Raw genomic sequence first — 16,228 nt, 5'->3', positions numbered from 1 at the left:
GCAGAACTGTTCTGGTGTCTCGTTTTTGTGCAGAAATCCAACTTTCGGGAAAATCCTCGGAATTTATGCAGAAGGCCCTATTTCCCCAGAATACTGACGGAGCCAGAAGGACAATTAAGGTGGAGGCCCGAGGGCCCCACACCATAAGGCGGCGCGGCCTAGGGGGGGCCCGCGCGGTCCTATGGTGTGGCCCCCTCGGCCGGCCTCCGACGCCCTCCTTCGGACTATTTATCGGCCTCGACCTAAAAACGCACGGGGAGAAGTCGAAGTCGCCAGAAACCCTCCAGAACGCCGCCTGATACGTCTCCGACGTATCGATAATTTCTTATGTTCCATGCCACATTATTGATGTTATCTACATGTTTTATGCACACTTTATGTCATATTCGTGCATTTTCTAGAACTAACCTATTAACAAGATGCCGAAGTGCCAGTTCCTGTTTTCTGCTGTTTTTGGTTCCAGAAAGGCTGTTCGGGCAATATTCTCGGAATTGGACGAAATCAACGCCAAACCTCATATTTATCCCGGAAGGCTCCAGAACACCGAAGAAGAGTCGGAGAGGGGCCAGGGGGCCACCACACCACATGGCGGCGCGGGCCAGACCCTGGCCGCGCCGGCCTAGGGTGTGGCGCCCTGTGTGCCCCTCGCGCCGCCTCTTCGCCTATAAAATCCCTTTCGACCTAAAAACGCAGTACCAATTGACGAAACTCCAGAAAGACTCCAGGGGCGCCGCCGCCATCGCGAAACTCCAATTCGGGGGACAGAACTCTGTTTCGGCACCCTGCCGGGACGGGGAATTGCCCCCGGAGCCATCTCCACCGCCGTCTTCACCGCCATCTTCACCGCCATCGCTGCCTCCATGATGAGGAGGGAGTAATCCACCCCCGAGGCTGAGGGCTCCACTGTAGCTATGTGGTTCATCTCTCTCCCATGTACCTCAATACAATAATCTCATGAGCTGCTTTACATGATTGAGATTCATATGAGTTTTGTATCACTACTATTCTATGTGCTACTCTAGCAATGTTATTAAAGTAGTTTTATTCCTCCTGCACGATGTAATGGTGACAGTGTGTGCATCCGTGTTAGTACTTGGTTTATGCTATGATCATGATCTCTTGTAGATTGCGAAGTTAACTATTGCTATGATAGTATTGATGTGATCTATTCCTCCTACATATGCATGAAGGTGACAGTGTGCATGCTATGTTAGTACTTGGTTTAGTCTTTTGATCTATCTTACACTCAAAGGTTACTTAAATATGAACATTTAATTGTGGAGCTTGTTAACTCCGGCATTGAGGGTTCGTGTAATCCTATGCAATGTGTTCATCATCCAACAAAAGTGTAGAGTATGCATTTATCTATTCTGTTATGTGATCAATGTTGAGAGTGTCCACTAGTGAAGGTGTAATCCCTAGGCCTTGTTCCTAAATACTGCTATCGCTACTTGTTTACTGTTTTACTGCGTTACTACTGCTGCAATACTACCACCATCAACTACACGCCAGCAAGCTATTTTCTGGCACCGTTGCTACTGCTCATATATATTCATACCACCTGTATTTCACTATCTCTTCGCCGGACTAGTGCACCTATTAGGTGTGTTGGGGACACAAGAGACTTCTTGCTTTGTGGTTGTAGGGTTGCATGAGAGGGATATCTTTGACCTCTTCCTCCCTGAGTTCGATAAACCTTGGGTGATCCACTTAAGGGAAAACTTGCTGCTGTTCTACAAACCTCTGCTCTTGGAGGCCCAACACTGTCTACAGGAAAAGGAGGGGGCGTAGACATCACCGCCACATCGCGAAACTCCGTCTCGGGAGCCAGAAGTCTCCGTTCTGGCACTCCGCCGGAACGGGGAATTGGAAGAGATCATCGCCATCATCACCGCCAACGCCTCTACATCAACCAGCCATGTTTCCCCCATCCATGTGTGAGTAATTCCCCCGCTGTAGGCCGAAGGGGATGGTAGGGATTGGATGAGATTGGTCATGTAATAGCATAAGATTGTTAGGGCATAGTGCCTAGTGTCCGTAATTGGTACTTTGATGATATTGTTGCAACTTGTTATGCTTAATGCTTGTCACTAGGGCCCGAGTGCCATGATCTCAGATCTGAACATGTTATTGTTTCATCATGATATTCATTGTTTATTGATCTTACCTGCAAGTTGTATACACATGTCGCTGTCCGGAACCAATGGCCCCGAAGTGACAGAAATCGGGACAACCGGAGGGGATGGTAGTGATGTGAGGATCACATGTGTTCACGGAGTGTTAATGCTTTGCTCCGGTACTCTATTAAAAGGAGTACCTTAATATCCAGTAGTTTCCCTTGAGGCCCGGCTGCCACCGGCTGGTAGGACAAAAGATGTTGTGCAAGTTTCTCATTGCGAGCACGTACGACTATAATTGGAACACATGCCTATTGATTGCTTTGTACTTGGACACCGTTTTATTATTATCTGCAAATGCCCTGCTATGATTGTTACATGAGTTTCTCTCATCCATGCAACGCCCGTCATCCGTCCCCGTGCCTACAGTATTTTAATCCTGCTGTTTACTATAATCACTACTGCTGTCTTTGTTACTCTGCTGCTGTTATTTCGCTTCTGCTACTGCTATAAACTGTTACTACTGATAAACTCTTGCGAGCAAGTCTGTTTCCAGGTGCAGCTGAATTGACAACTCCGCTGTTAAGGCTTCCAAGTGTTCTTTGTCTCCCCTTGTGTCGAATCAATAAATTGGGTTATACTACCCGCGAAGACTGCTGCGATCCCCTATACTTGTGGGTCATCAACCGGCCTTTTCCCCTATCCGGCCCCAGATCCGGTACGGCTGGACCATGGACCGGCCTATCCGGCCTGTGCTCCGGTCGGCCGGCCTGCTGGCCGGCTGGGCTGTTTTTTCAGCCCATTTTTCTTGCCTTTTCCTTGTCTTTTTCCCCCCAACGGTTATTTCTTCCTCCCCCACTATAAATATCTTTCTCCTACCTTGAGACAAGTAGTTCTTCCTATTCTCTCACCTCCATTGTTCCTTGTTGAAGAACTTGCTCTCCCCTTTGATTCCTCCAACCATTCTTGCTCATTCTTGAGGATTTGAGAGAGGAGATCTAGATCTACACTTCCACCAAACCATTTCTTCTCTAAGTGAGGGAATCTCTTGGGATCTAGATCTTGGAGTCTTTGGTTGACTTTCCCCTTTGTTCTTCCTCTCCAATCTCATCCTAGCATTCGTTGCTTTGGTGGGATTTGAGTGTGAAGGACTTGAACACCTCCGGTGTTCTTGCTTTGCATCATTGCATAGTGTTGAGCTCTCCACCACGATTTGTTCGAGTGAGAGACCGTGAGCTTGTTACTCTTGGAGGGTGACCTCCTAGTTGGCTTGGTTGGTGTCCCGGTGATCTCTTCGTGGAAGATTGTGAAGGGGCCCGGGCTTCTCCTTCGTGGAGCTTGTGAAGTGGTTGTGGAGCTTGCCATCTCCGGAGCGGAGGAAAAGCTAACCATAAGGAAAGGGCCATTATCCTTCGTGGGTGTGGTTCGGAGAATAGGGTGAGCCTTCGTGGCGCGGGGAATCCTTCGTGGGACCTCCACTCCTCCAAACGTGACGTACCTTCTTGCAAAGGAAGGGAACACGGGAATACATCCTCGTCTCCGCGTGCCTCGGTTATTTCTATACCCGAGCTCTCTTTCCTTGTGATAGCCATCGTGCTTGAAGTACATATATCTTGCTATCACTTGTGCTACATATATCTTGTGCCTATCTTGCTTAGCTCTAGTTGCTATTGTTACACTTAGTTGAGCTTAGAATATTTAGGGTTTGTGCTTGTAAACTAAACGATAGTTTAATTCCGCATTCTTACAAGACAAATCCGCAAGAGTTTGTAATTGCCTATTCACCCCCCCCCTCTAGGCGACATCTCGATCTTTCAATTGGTATCAGAGCAAGGTCTCTCCTTGTTTAAGGCTTCACCGCCTTGAGAGTAAAGATGTCGGCTAGTATAGTGCACAATGACACAATTGTCTTTAATGGCACAAATTATCTTTTGTGGCGAAATTGCTTGCTTTATAATCTTCGGACCTTGTGTCCACATATAGAGCAATTTCTAGATGTCGGTTTTTCTCCTCCGATGGATTCTCAAAATCTATCTTTAGAGGATGAGAAAAACTTACATCTTGAAGCTCAAGTATCTAATGAGCTTTTATTCTCCTTGAGACCCAATTTTCGTAGGTTCTTGATATATATAAAGCGAAAATCGTCTCATGAGATGTGGATCAAGCTTAAGGAAATGTTTGGTGGATCCACTTCTCAATTGGTCGGTGGTGACTCCGAGGAGTTCTCTTCCCCTTCACATCATGAAGAGCTCCAAGTTGCTTCCACCTCCGGTCGTGATGAGTCATCATCTTCTTCCACTTCACCAACGTGTAGCAAGACACGAGGTAATGATATGGTGAGTGGTGAGGAAAATTGCAATGTTGATATTGTGCTCAATAGTGATGATTCTTCATCTCTATCCCATTGTAATGCTTCCTCTTTGGACTTAAACACATCTAGCATTGAAAATAACCTACATGCTTATGTTGATAGTCCTTGCATATCATGTGCAAATTGCTTACATAGATCTCATGATGATATGCTTACCTTGTCTTGCTCCCATAATCAAAATGCTTATATTTCCTCTAGTTGTTTGTTGACTAACGATGTAGAGGAAACCGAACGCTCTATGGATCAAGACATGTTTTCAAATGAGGATTCAAGAATATCTTCATCTTCATCCTCCGGTATGCACATGTGCCTTATGGAAAATGGATCAAAGGTATCTCCTACTTTGACTCCTAACACATCCTCTAATGATGAGAATGATGATGATGATAATGATGAAGAATATAATACCTTGGTGCATAATATGGCAATAGTATATGCTTCTCTTCATGGTAATAATGAAGCTCGTGCTAATCTCGAACACTCTATGGATACCTTGAATAAATATAGGGAAACCATAGTGGAGTTGGAGTCCCATGTTGAGAATGAGGAAATGAGATTCACTCTCCTCAAGCATGAGCTAAAAGATGAGAAGCATACTAATTTTATGCTTACACAAAAAATTGAATCCTATATGCATGAAAATGAGAAAGCTATTGTTGATGCTTGTGCTACTAACTCTAATTCTTGTGAAGCATCTACCTTAGAGGAGAATGTTGAGCTAAGGGCTCAACTTGAGTTGCTAACTAGCAATTATAGAGAATTGGAAGAAAGTCATAAAAAGCTCTCAAGCTCTCATGATGATCTTCTAATTTCCTATGATGGGCTAAAATTAGCTCATGAGGCAAGTATCACTAAGGTAACATCTTGTGAGCCTCATATGGATGTTAGCACAATCTCTACTACAAATGCTATATTGCCATGTGCTAGTCCTTGTAATCCATCTAGTCAAACTAGTGATACACATTGTGTTGGATTACTCACTTTGCCTTGTTGCTCTAACAATGAAGCTTCTACTTCCTCTAGTACTTGTATTTCTACTAACCATGTAGAGGAAATAAAAGAGCTCGAGGCCCAAGTCCTTTCTTTGAAGAAAGACTTAGAAAAGCGTCATGAAGGGAAATCCGCACTTGACAAGATGCTAAGTGTGCAACAATCTCCCAATGACAAGAGTGGACTTGGATTCAACTCCAATAACAAGAACAAGTCCAAGAGCAAGAGCAACAAGAAGAAGGGCCAAGATAAAATCGTTGATCCGGCCAAGTTGGTTTGCTTCAAGTGCAAGGTTGAAGGGCATCATGTTAGATCATGCCCATTGAAGAAGATGAAGAAGCACTTGAGTGAGAAACAACAAGGGAAACGGCCACAAGGTAAAGGTCAAGCTCATGCTCGACCTCAAGTTGAAGATAGGCCACTTCCCAAGAAGAATCAAGATATTGTTCCCCAAGAGAAGAAATCAATAAAGAAGAGAAAGGGGAACACTTGCTACTTATGCCGTGAGAAGGGGCACTTTGCTTCTTCTTGCTTAGGTGGTACCTTATCTAACCCTATAATTGTTGATAATGATTATTCTCTAGGGAAGGATAAGGATGGCAATGTGTTTGCCAAGTTTGTTGGAACTCAAAGTGGTTTCAAGAAAAGAACCATTTGGGTTGCCAAGCCTATTGTGACTAACCTCTTAGGACCCAACTTGGTTGGGGACCAACAATCTCAAACTTGATCAATAGGTACAATTGGAGGTCATTGGAGACTTGGCTACTTCATGAAGAATTAAGGGATCTTCATATATTATATCTTTACCAAGCCAAGTCGTATGGATTATCATCTATATCTTATATCCAATGTTCCTCTTTGCGGTAACTTATACTTCAACTCTTCATGGTTATTGTAAGTTACTTGCCCCTTTGCATGTTTGGTTTTGTACCAAATATGTGTATGTATGTGTTGTGTCTTACTTGCCTATCTTGTGTATTCAAGTATGTTTGTTTGACTCATCATATACTTGTGTATTGTTTTGAGCCTAATGCATCTTGATGATATCTTATTTGGCTCTCTTTGAAGTGATTAATGGAACATTCCATTTTGGGGGAGTGATATGCTTTGTGCATCTCTCTTTCTTTAAAATGTGTGTACATGGGTACCACCACTTAGTATTGATATTGCAAGATTATCTAGTCACTATGCGGTGTGTCATACTCATGAGAAATTCAAATTCTAAATATCCATTAATCATCTCTAGTTGAATTTTAGTTGCCTCTTATTTAGAATAAATGTTTTATCACATTATGGGGGAGTAATATGTTTTGTACATATCACAAGCCTAGAAAATGTGAACATATGAGGTTATGCCACTTAAAGTTGATGCTCTTAGTCATCTTGTTCTTAGGTGGCATGTTTGCTCAAACAAGCTCCACTTCTATTGGAAAACTTTTATTGCTCATCTTATGGATTCTTGTTTGAGTAAGAAATTCTTGGTACGGTTTTCCTCAAATACATATCTCTATATCTTATTTGGGACACCGCTTGCTTCAAGTTATTCTAATCATTGTCGTGCGTGATTGTTTGACTAGTTGAAGCTATCAAGAATCTTCATCCATGCTTAGTGCTTAATTCTATATACTTATCCTATGCCTTTTATTGTGAAGTTGATCCTTACTATCTTTGTCAATTCACCACCGGAAATTATTTCCAATATACTCATTGTCTTTGACAATTGATAACCTTATATGTGGTTGAATTTATGGATCACCTTCACCTTGGATTGCTTCTTATTGCCTTATTTTATTTCCAAGAAATCGTTGTTGCTCCCATGTGTCTTCCTTGTTCCTTTGAAAAATCTTTTGATAAATCCCCTTGATTCATATCAAGTGTTTGTTTTGGAATACATACCTTTTCCTTACGGTACATTGTGCCATTGTGAAAAGTGTAGTGGGCTTGGTTTATTTGTTCGAACCTTGCTCCTTTGGGAGTTTTGCTATCTCATTCCTTCTTTTATGCTTTATTTGTTGAATGAGATAAATCTTTGAGCATGTTTGCTTTATTTCATCCTTTGTGCTCAATGGTCTCTTCTTAGTTCATTTGTTGAACTTCGTTGAACAAATCTTTTGTGATTTGCTTCTTAGATATAATTTGGACAACAAATTTGTTTTGTGACACCTCTATGCCTTATTTAATTCTTTTGGTGTTTTGTCCAAAGTATATCTTTCTTGGATCTTTAAAACTTTTGGTGCATGCTTATATGTAATTTGTTTATACTTGTAGCATGCTTGCTTTCTTTCGATCCATTATGTAGGATATACTCCATCAAATCCTAAATGGCTAAGATGTGCATGAAATTCAAATTTCATCTAAATATGCACATGTTTATATGGAGTGTGTCCTATATATTGTGGTTAGTCTAACCATGTTGGACCCAATAAGTTTGGGGACCAAGATGTACTTGAATGATGTTTTAGGTACATTGGAGATGCAATGGAGGCTTGTCTCATCTATAAGGAAGGTGTTGTCACCATATGAGGATTGGAGTCAAGCTAGGATGATCGATGAACTCTTATCTACTACATCAAGCCATTGTCATCTCGGTAACAAGTATCTTTTGTGACGCCCCAAAACCGGTACCATGAGGATCCCAGCGAATCCGCCGAAATCCGCACGATATCGATTTTAGGAGACGCACCACCAAGCGCCTCGTACACGCCGAAGCATGCACGCGATGCGGGTGGAATCAATCACGAGAGGTAACATTACAACAGGATTACAATAGAGCCCAGAAGAAACATATATATTACAACAACGACTCCAACGAGTCAAGATACAAATAGGTACATACAAAGATACAAATCATACAGAAGATCAAATACATCCGAGTACGGACAAGATACAAATTGGACTAAGAGTCCTGAAGATAACCGATGGCGTCCATAACCATGCCCAGGCCAAGCCAGAAGGGTAACCTTGCTAACGTCGTCTTCATCGAACATATCTTCATACCTGCCCGGTTATATCCCGTAGAAGCAGCAATAAGTACGGGTTCGTACTTAACAAGACTTCAAGACGTATAAGCATTCGTCAACCAGTCGTCCTTTGTACTTGAGGCACGCAGGGGACTTAGAGGACGCAAGAGGAACGTCATAGGCAATATGGTGGGGTTAAGCGGCAGCGCGCAAGCACTAAAAACCTATAGAGACACTCTACAATAGTCGTCTATCAGAGAAGGTGAGAGAGCGCATAAACTAACAGTTCTATACTCTGCAAACATAACACAACCGATGCGTTCCCCCCTCGCAAGGAAGTACTTACAAGGGCACTCACACGTTTGACAAGTTTTAACCAGTTATTATTTAAGTTGTTCTATCTTACTATGCAAGTTATTAGTAATGAACAACAGGTGTAAGTTGTCTATGGTCGAGTCATACAGCTCCAAGTCGTCCATAACCGTGGACACGGCTTATCGATAAGATTTAACCCTGCAGGGGTGCCCAAATGTGCCCACACGCACGATCAATCCACTTGCGACAGGTGGATATAACGACTCGCACTCTCCTTCACGACAACAATGTCCAGGAAGCCACCTAACTAAGTTAAACCCGAATCGAAGTCCGGCCGTATCTCCGAAGCGGACCTAGCTATTTGCGACAGCGTACTAGGTGGTTTAAACACACACTGGGGCGATAAACCACTTCGCAGCGGCTCCGCGACCTATGCGTGCATACCAGAAACATGGGATACAAGGCACCCAGGGGCTTCCCAAAGTAAATAAGTAACAGGCTGGCATGCACGCAAACAACAAATGGTAAAACATTGCAAACTAGTTGTGGCCACTGGACAAAGCTGTAGATTCCGGCAGTGGTCGAGGGGAGACCCAGAAACATACCCACGTGTGGTTAGAGCGCTCAGTCTCGGAACAGATAACAGGAACTCGGGTCCTAGGGGACATTAGTGAGTCAAAGTTCCAATGCTTTCGCAGAGGGGCCTGCTGCATGCCTCTGCTTATCATTTTAGTTGTTAACAATAAGTAAAGCATGATTATCTCCAACAATATATCCATAGACCATGTGTCATGATTCCCCAACAGATAACCCGATAAGATAGCGGTAACGGTAACGAGGTTTAAGCAGCACTAGCATGCACTACGACTCGCAAGGTAGACCCGAAACCAAACAATAGCTGTAGGTGGTTGGTGGAGGCAATATAGGCTGCTTGAGGTAACAAGTGGAAGGGACACGTGACAAGAACGCAACTCAAGGATAGCATGAGGGAGAAGGCAAAATAAAATAGGTGAGCGACTTCTGCAGGGGCAGAAGTATAGGGGAAAATGCTTGCCTATTAAAGCTTGCCGAGGAACATCCGGAGAACTTGTCGTATCTCACAGCATCACTTCGTGATCCTATCCGGGAAGAAGCAAATGCTGGAACACACAACGTATGCAAGTCTTACTACTATGGATAAAGAAGATCCAGCACGATCAAGATGATATGCATGACATGACAACGATGATGTGATTCAACTAATTCAATTTAATCGGAGTCGGAAACCCCGGACAAGCAAATTAGGTTGAAGTTGCATTTCTACCGGCAAAGTTAAGTGTTGATTAGCATGGAAAGACATGGCAGGGGTGAGCTACTTCAATATTAAACGGAGCCGGGAAAACCGTAGTCGGTATCCGAAATACTCCGCATATATGTGAGGTGAAATGCACAAACTAACAACGCGCGACATGATGCGGGATGCAAGCAGGTATATGGATGGCATATTCATGTTCCTTGCATTTTTCTGAACAATTTTCATATAAAATACATTTTATTTCGAGTTATAGTTTGAAAGATATGAAATTGTCAAATTTTAATAATAAAATGCATTTAACTTGATTGGTCAAATTTCTTGTTCCAAAATAGTTGTAACAGGTTCAGATTTGAGATAGGTTTCAAATCCCTGTAATTAGGTTTTAGTTTCCACAGATGAAAAACAAGTTTGAAATTCTACATTCAAAAGCAAACCAGAGAACAAAACAGAATAAAAGGTGTTCTTTTATTTTTGAAGAAGATGGTAACCAGGGATTGATCTTGGGCCTCCCAGAATTAGGATCTAGGCACTAGCCAGAGGAGCTCGTTTTGAGTCTTGAAAGACTACATGGCTGATCATAGGTAAAACGTCATGTGGCGTTAACTGAAGAATGAACTTCAGTTTACTGAAGATGAACACGTACAGGTTCTGAATTGAAGCAACACACGGCAAGCATAAAGCAGGATGGATGTGCGTTTCCCCTGGGATTTTAACGTGCCTCTCCTGGAATTGGATCTAGCCAACAACGAACTGGCTATGTTCGATTTTGAAAGGAAAACAGAGAGCTAGCTGTGAAAAGCTACAGAACTGTTAACTGAAGAAGACACTGAAACTGAAAAACTGGAGTTTTACGAGCTGCTGTGTGCGGGACGCTGGCTGGCATGATGCGTGCTGCTGTTGCTAGATGAGTTGGAACGAAAAATACAAGGAATAGCATCAGTGAAGGACGGACTGCTCACCGCGCCTGCAAACGGTCGAACAAGATCAAGGCGACGGATGTTGAGGGAGCAGACAACGCGATGACGATCGTGGCGGCGCTTGGTGGCGATGAGGACGGCCAAGACATCCTGGGGCAGCTCCCACTCCGGACCTTCAGCAAGGAGGACGAGGGCACCACGGCTGTTCCGTCGCCGCGCTCCGACGCGACGAGGCAGCCAATAATGGGGACAAATACGGCGATCTCCGGCGGTTTTTCTTGGTGTTACTCATGAAACTGAAATTGCTTCCAGGGATAGTTCTTGGTGATGATGGGACAGAGCTGGAAGAGAGAAACGGCGGCGGCTGGAGGAAGGAGGAAGGCTAGGTTTTGGTTGGGGCTTGATTTGGAATTGGAGGGGAAAAGCTTGGAGCAGGTGGTTGTGAAAGAAGGATGGAAAAGCTCACGGCGTCAGCGTACTGACGGGAAGCAAAAGGAAAACATGAGCAGAGTACTCCCTCTCGTTCACAGAAGTAAAACGGAGTCAGCTGGGCTTTCTCCAGAGAAGAGAAAAGAGAGCTTGGGCTGATTTCTTTTTATTTCTTTTATTCCTTTTTCTTTCTCTGATTTTATTTGAACCATTGAAAAACAAGTTTGAATTTGAAACAAAGGTAAAGACAAGTGACAGAAATAGTTTCAACATAAATATCTTTATTTGGAACCAAGACAAAATATTTTCAACATTCCAAAATTATTCATAAGTTGATTAATTGTAAGATAAGAGATTAAAGAGAGGGGGTTTAATATCAACCCATATTTACTAGAAATTTGGCATGGCCTTTTGAAAAGTGGTCAAGTGTAGAAATAGGTAGGCAGGCTTGAAGCTTGGAACATCTCAAGTGAGATGGAGATAGAACAAGAGAGAAGAGAGAGAGAGAGAAAAACCAATCATATAAAATAAAGAGGGCAAATAAAATCCAAATGCAATTTTTATAAGAACCAAAGTGACATGGTATGATATGCATGATGCAATGATGATGCACAAAACTAAACAACCGGCAAAAATCTAGTAGGGGTATTTTCGGGGCCGTTACAATCGACACCACTAACAAGGAATCTCGCCCCGAGATTCCACGTCCAGGTACGGGGGAGAGAGGTGAACTATCGGGTCTTCAGGCGACGTGTCGATCTCCTCGACACCACTAACAAGAATTCTTGCTCCATGTAGATCGGCGACACCACTACCAAGAAGTCGTTGTGCCGCTGTTGATGATGCGCTTCCAGCGAAATTCATCAAAGATCGGTCCTACTAGGTTAAAGGCAAAGATCGTCCAACCCACGTGGAAACCTAAGACTCGGAAAAACTCAGATAAGGAAGAAGACTCAAAACTCGCATAGGTAAGAGGAGAAAGAATATAGGTAAGGAGAAAATTAGAGCTAATCGGAACTATCCAACAAAGTTTTAGAAAATAGGTTTTGACACTAGACACAACGTCCGTTGGCAAGGTTATCCTAAAGGCTGGACTAGTGGGGTACCGACAACCTGATGCTCTGATACCAACTTGTGACGCCCCAAAACCGGTACCATGAGGATCCCAGCGAATCCGCCGAAATCCGCACGATATCGATTTTAGGAGACGCACCACCAAGCGCCTCGTACACGCCGAAGCATGCACGCGATGCGGGTGGAATCAATCACGAGAGGTAACATTACAACAGGATTACAATAGAGCCCAGAAGAAACATATATATTACAACAACGACTCCAACGAGTCAAGATACAAATAGGTACATACAAAGATACAAATCATACAGAAGATCAAATACATCCGAGTACGGACAAGATACAAATTGGACTAAGAGTCCTGAAGATAACCGATGGCGTCCATAACCCTGCCCAGGCCAAGCCGGAAGGGTAACCTTGCTAACGTCGTCTTCATCGAACATATCTTCATACCTGCCCGGTTATATCCCGTAGAAGCAGCAATAAGTACGGGTTCGTACTTAACAAGACTTCAAGACGTATAAGCATTCGTCAACCAGTCGTCCTTTGTACTTGAGGCACGCAGGGGACTTAGAGGACGCAAGAGGAACGTCATAGGCAATATGGTGGGGTTAAGCGGCAGCGCGCAAGCACTAAAAACCTATAGAGACACTCTACAATAGTCGTCTATCAGAGAAGGTGAGTGATACGCGTACAGCACGCGTCCGTTGGGAACCCCAAGAGGAAGGTGTGATGCGTACAGCGGCAAGTTTTCCCTCAGTATGAAACCAAGGTTTATCGAACCAGTAGGAGCCAAGAAGCACGTTGAAGGTTGATGGCGGCGAGATGTAGTGCGGCGCAACACCAGGGATTCCGGCGCCAACGTGGAACCTGCACAACACAAACCAAGTACTTTGCCCCAACGAAACAGCGAGGTTGTCAATCTCACCGGCTTGCTGTAACAAAGGATTAGATGTATAGTGTGGATGATGATTGTTTGCAGAAAACGGTAGAACAGTATTGCAGTAGATTGTATTTCAGTATAGAGAATTGGACCGGGGTCCACAGTTCACTAGAGGTATCTCTCCCATAAGATAAACAGCATGTTGGGTGAACAAATTACAGTTGGGCAATTGACAAATAAAGAGGGCATAACCATGCACATACATATTATGATGAGTATATTGAGATTTAATTGGGCATTACGACAAAGTACATAGACCGCTATCCAGCATGCATCTATGCCTAAAAAGTCCACCTTCAGGTTATCATCCGAACCCCCTCCAGTATTAAGTTGCTAACAACAGACAATTGCATTAAGTATTGCGCGTAATGTAATCAGTAACTCCATCCTCGAACATAGCACCAATGTTTTATCCCTAGTGGCAACAGCACATCCATAATCTTAGAGATTTCTGTCACTTCCCCAGATTCACAGAGACATGAACCCACTATCGAGCATAAATACTCCCTCTTGGAGTTACAAGCATCTACTTGGCCAGAGCATCTACTAGTAACGGAGAGCATGCAAGATCATAAACAACACATAGATATAAATTGATAATCAACATAACAAGTATTCTCTATTCATCGGATCCCAACAAACACAACATATAGAATTACAGATAGATGATCTTGATCATGTTCGGCAGCTCACAAGACCCGACAATTAAGCACAATGGGGAGAAGACAACCATCTAGCTACTGCTATGGACCCATAGTCCAGGGGTAGACTACTCACACATCACTCCGGAGGCGACCATGGCGGCGTAGAGTCCTCCGGGAGATGATTCCCCTCTCCGGCAGGGTGCCGGAGGCGATCTCCAGAATCCCCCGAGATGGGATTAGCGGCGGCGGCGTCTCTGGAAGGTTTTCCGTATCGTGGCTCTCGGTACTGGGGGTTTCGCGACGAAGGCTATTTGTAGGCGGAAGGGCAGGTCAAGGGGCGTCACGAGGGGCCCACACTATAGGTCGGCGCGGCCAGGGCTTGGGCCGCGCCGCCCTATGGTTTGGCCACCTCGTGGCCCCACTTCGTCTCCTCTTCGGTCTTCTGGAAGCTTCGTGGCAAAATAGGACCCTGGGCGTTGATTTCGTCCAATTCCGAGAATATTTCCTTACTAGGATTTCTGAAATCAAAAACAGCAGAAACAAAGAATCGGCACTTCGGCATCTTGTTAATAGGTTAGTTCCAGAAAATGCACGAATATGACATAAAGTGTGCATAAAACATGTAGATATCATCAATAATGTGGCATGGAACATAAGAAATTATCGATACGTCGGAGACGTATCAGCATCCCCTGATACGTCCAATTTGCATCACTATTTTATATCATAATTTGCTGTTATTCATTGATATATTTCATATTTGGGTACAATACTTATGTTATTTCATCTATTTTGCATGTTTCATCATTATTGGAGGATCAAGCACCGGAGCCAGGATTCTGCTGGAAAAAGCACCGTCAGAACGCAATATTTCGGAAGATCAACTGTGGAAGGAAATTATACCAAAAATCCTATTTTTCAAGATGACGAAGGAAGCCAGAAGGAGGAGCCAGCTGGACCCAAGGTGGGCCCACACCATAGGGCGGCGCGGCCCATGGCCTGGCCGCGCCACCATGTGGTGTGGGGGCCCCACAGCCCCTTTCGCCTCCTTTTCTTCGCGAAACCCTTCGTCCCGAAAACCTAAGCCACAGAGGGTACCTCGCGAAGAGTTACAGCCGCCTCTGCGGGGCGGAGAACACCAGAGAGAAAAGAGCTCTCCGGCGGGCAGGAATCCGCCGGGGAAATTCCCTCCCGGAGGGGGAAATCGACGCCATCGTCACCGTCATCGAGCTGGACATCATCTCCATCACCATCATCATCATCTCCACCATCATCACCGCCGTCTCCACCGCTGGACACCGTCACCGCCGTAGCAATTTGGGTTTGATCTTGATTGTTTGATAGGGGAAACTCTCCCGGTATCGATTTCTACTTGTTGTTGATGCTATTGAGTGAAACCATTGAACCAAGTTTATGTTCAGATTGTTATTCATCATCATATCACCTCTGATCATGTTCCATATGATGTCTCGTGAGTAGTTCGTTTAGTTCTTGAGGACATGGGTGAAGTCTAAATGTTAGTAGTGAACTATGGTTGAGTAATATTCAATGGTATGATATTTAAGTTGTGGTGTTATTCTTCTAGTGGTGTCATGTGAACGTCGACTACATGACACTTCACCATTTATGGGCCTAGGGGAATGCATCTTGTACTCGTTTGCCAATTGCGGGGTTGCCGGAGTGACAGAAACCTAAACCCCCGTTGGTATATCGATGCAGGAGGGATAGCAGGATCTCAGAGTTTAAGGCTGTGGTTAGATTTATTTTTAATTACTTTCTTGTAGTTGCGGATGCTTGCAAGGGGTATAATCACAAGTATGTATTAGTCCTAGGAAGGGCGGTACATTAGCATAGGTTCACCCACACAACACTTATCATAACAATGAAGATTATTTAGCCGTATGTAGCGAAAGCACTAGACTAAAATCCCGTGTGTCCTCGAGAACGTTTGGTCATTATAAGTAAACAAACCGGCTTGTCCTTTGTGCTAAAAAGGATTGGGCCACTCGCTGCAATTGTTACTCTCGCACTTTACTTACTCGTACTTTATTCAACTGTTACATCAAAACCCCATGAATACTTGTCTGTGAGCATTTACAGTGAATCCTTCATCGAAACTGCTTGTCAACACCTTCTGCTCCTCGTTGGGATCGACATTCTTACTTATCGAAAAT

General features: G+C 44.0%; 1 protein-coding gene and 1 long non-coding RNA gene across 2 annotated transcripts in view; both read right to left on the bottom strand.

The window, feature by feature from the left end:
• Nucleotides 1–16,228, bottom strand: part of LOC127331768 (uncharacterized) — a 61,155-nt gene that overhangs the window by 18,347 nt on the left and 26,580 nt on the right. The gene's annotated exons all lie outside the window — the stretch shown is intronic.
• On the bottom strand, nt 8,246–11,421 carry LOC139835982 (uncharacterized). Its single transcript, XR_011751492.1, has 2 exons — nt 11,007–11,421; nt 8,246–9,892 (listed from the first exon to the last, which is right to left on the bottom strand). It is a non-coding gene; the product is annotated as an uncharacterized lncRNA (long non-coding RNA).

Source organism: Lolium perenne, chromosome 2 (genome assembly GCF_019359855.2).
Source record: "Lolium perenne isolate Kyuss_39 chromosome 2, Kyuss_2.0, whole genome shotgun sequence".
NCBI lineage: Eukaryota > Viridiplantae > Streptophyta > Magnoliopsida > Poales > Poaceae > Lolium > Lolium perenne.
This window is presented reverse-complemented; position numbering and strand designations above follow the sequence as displayed.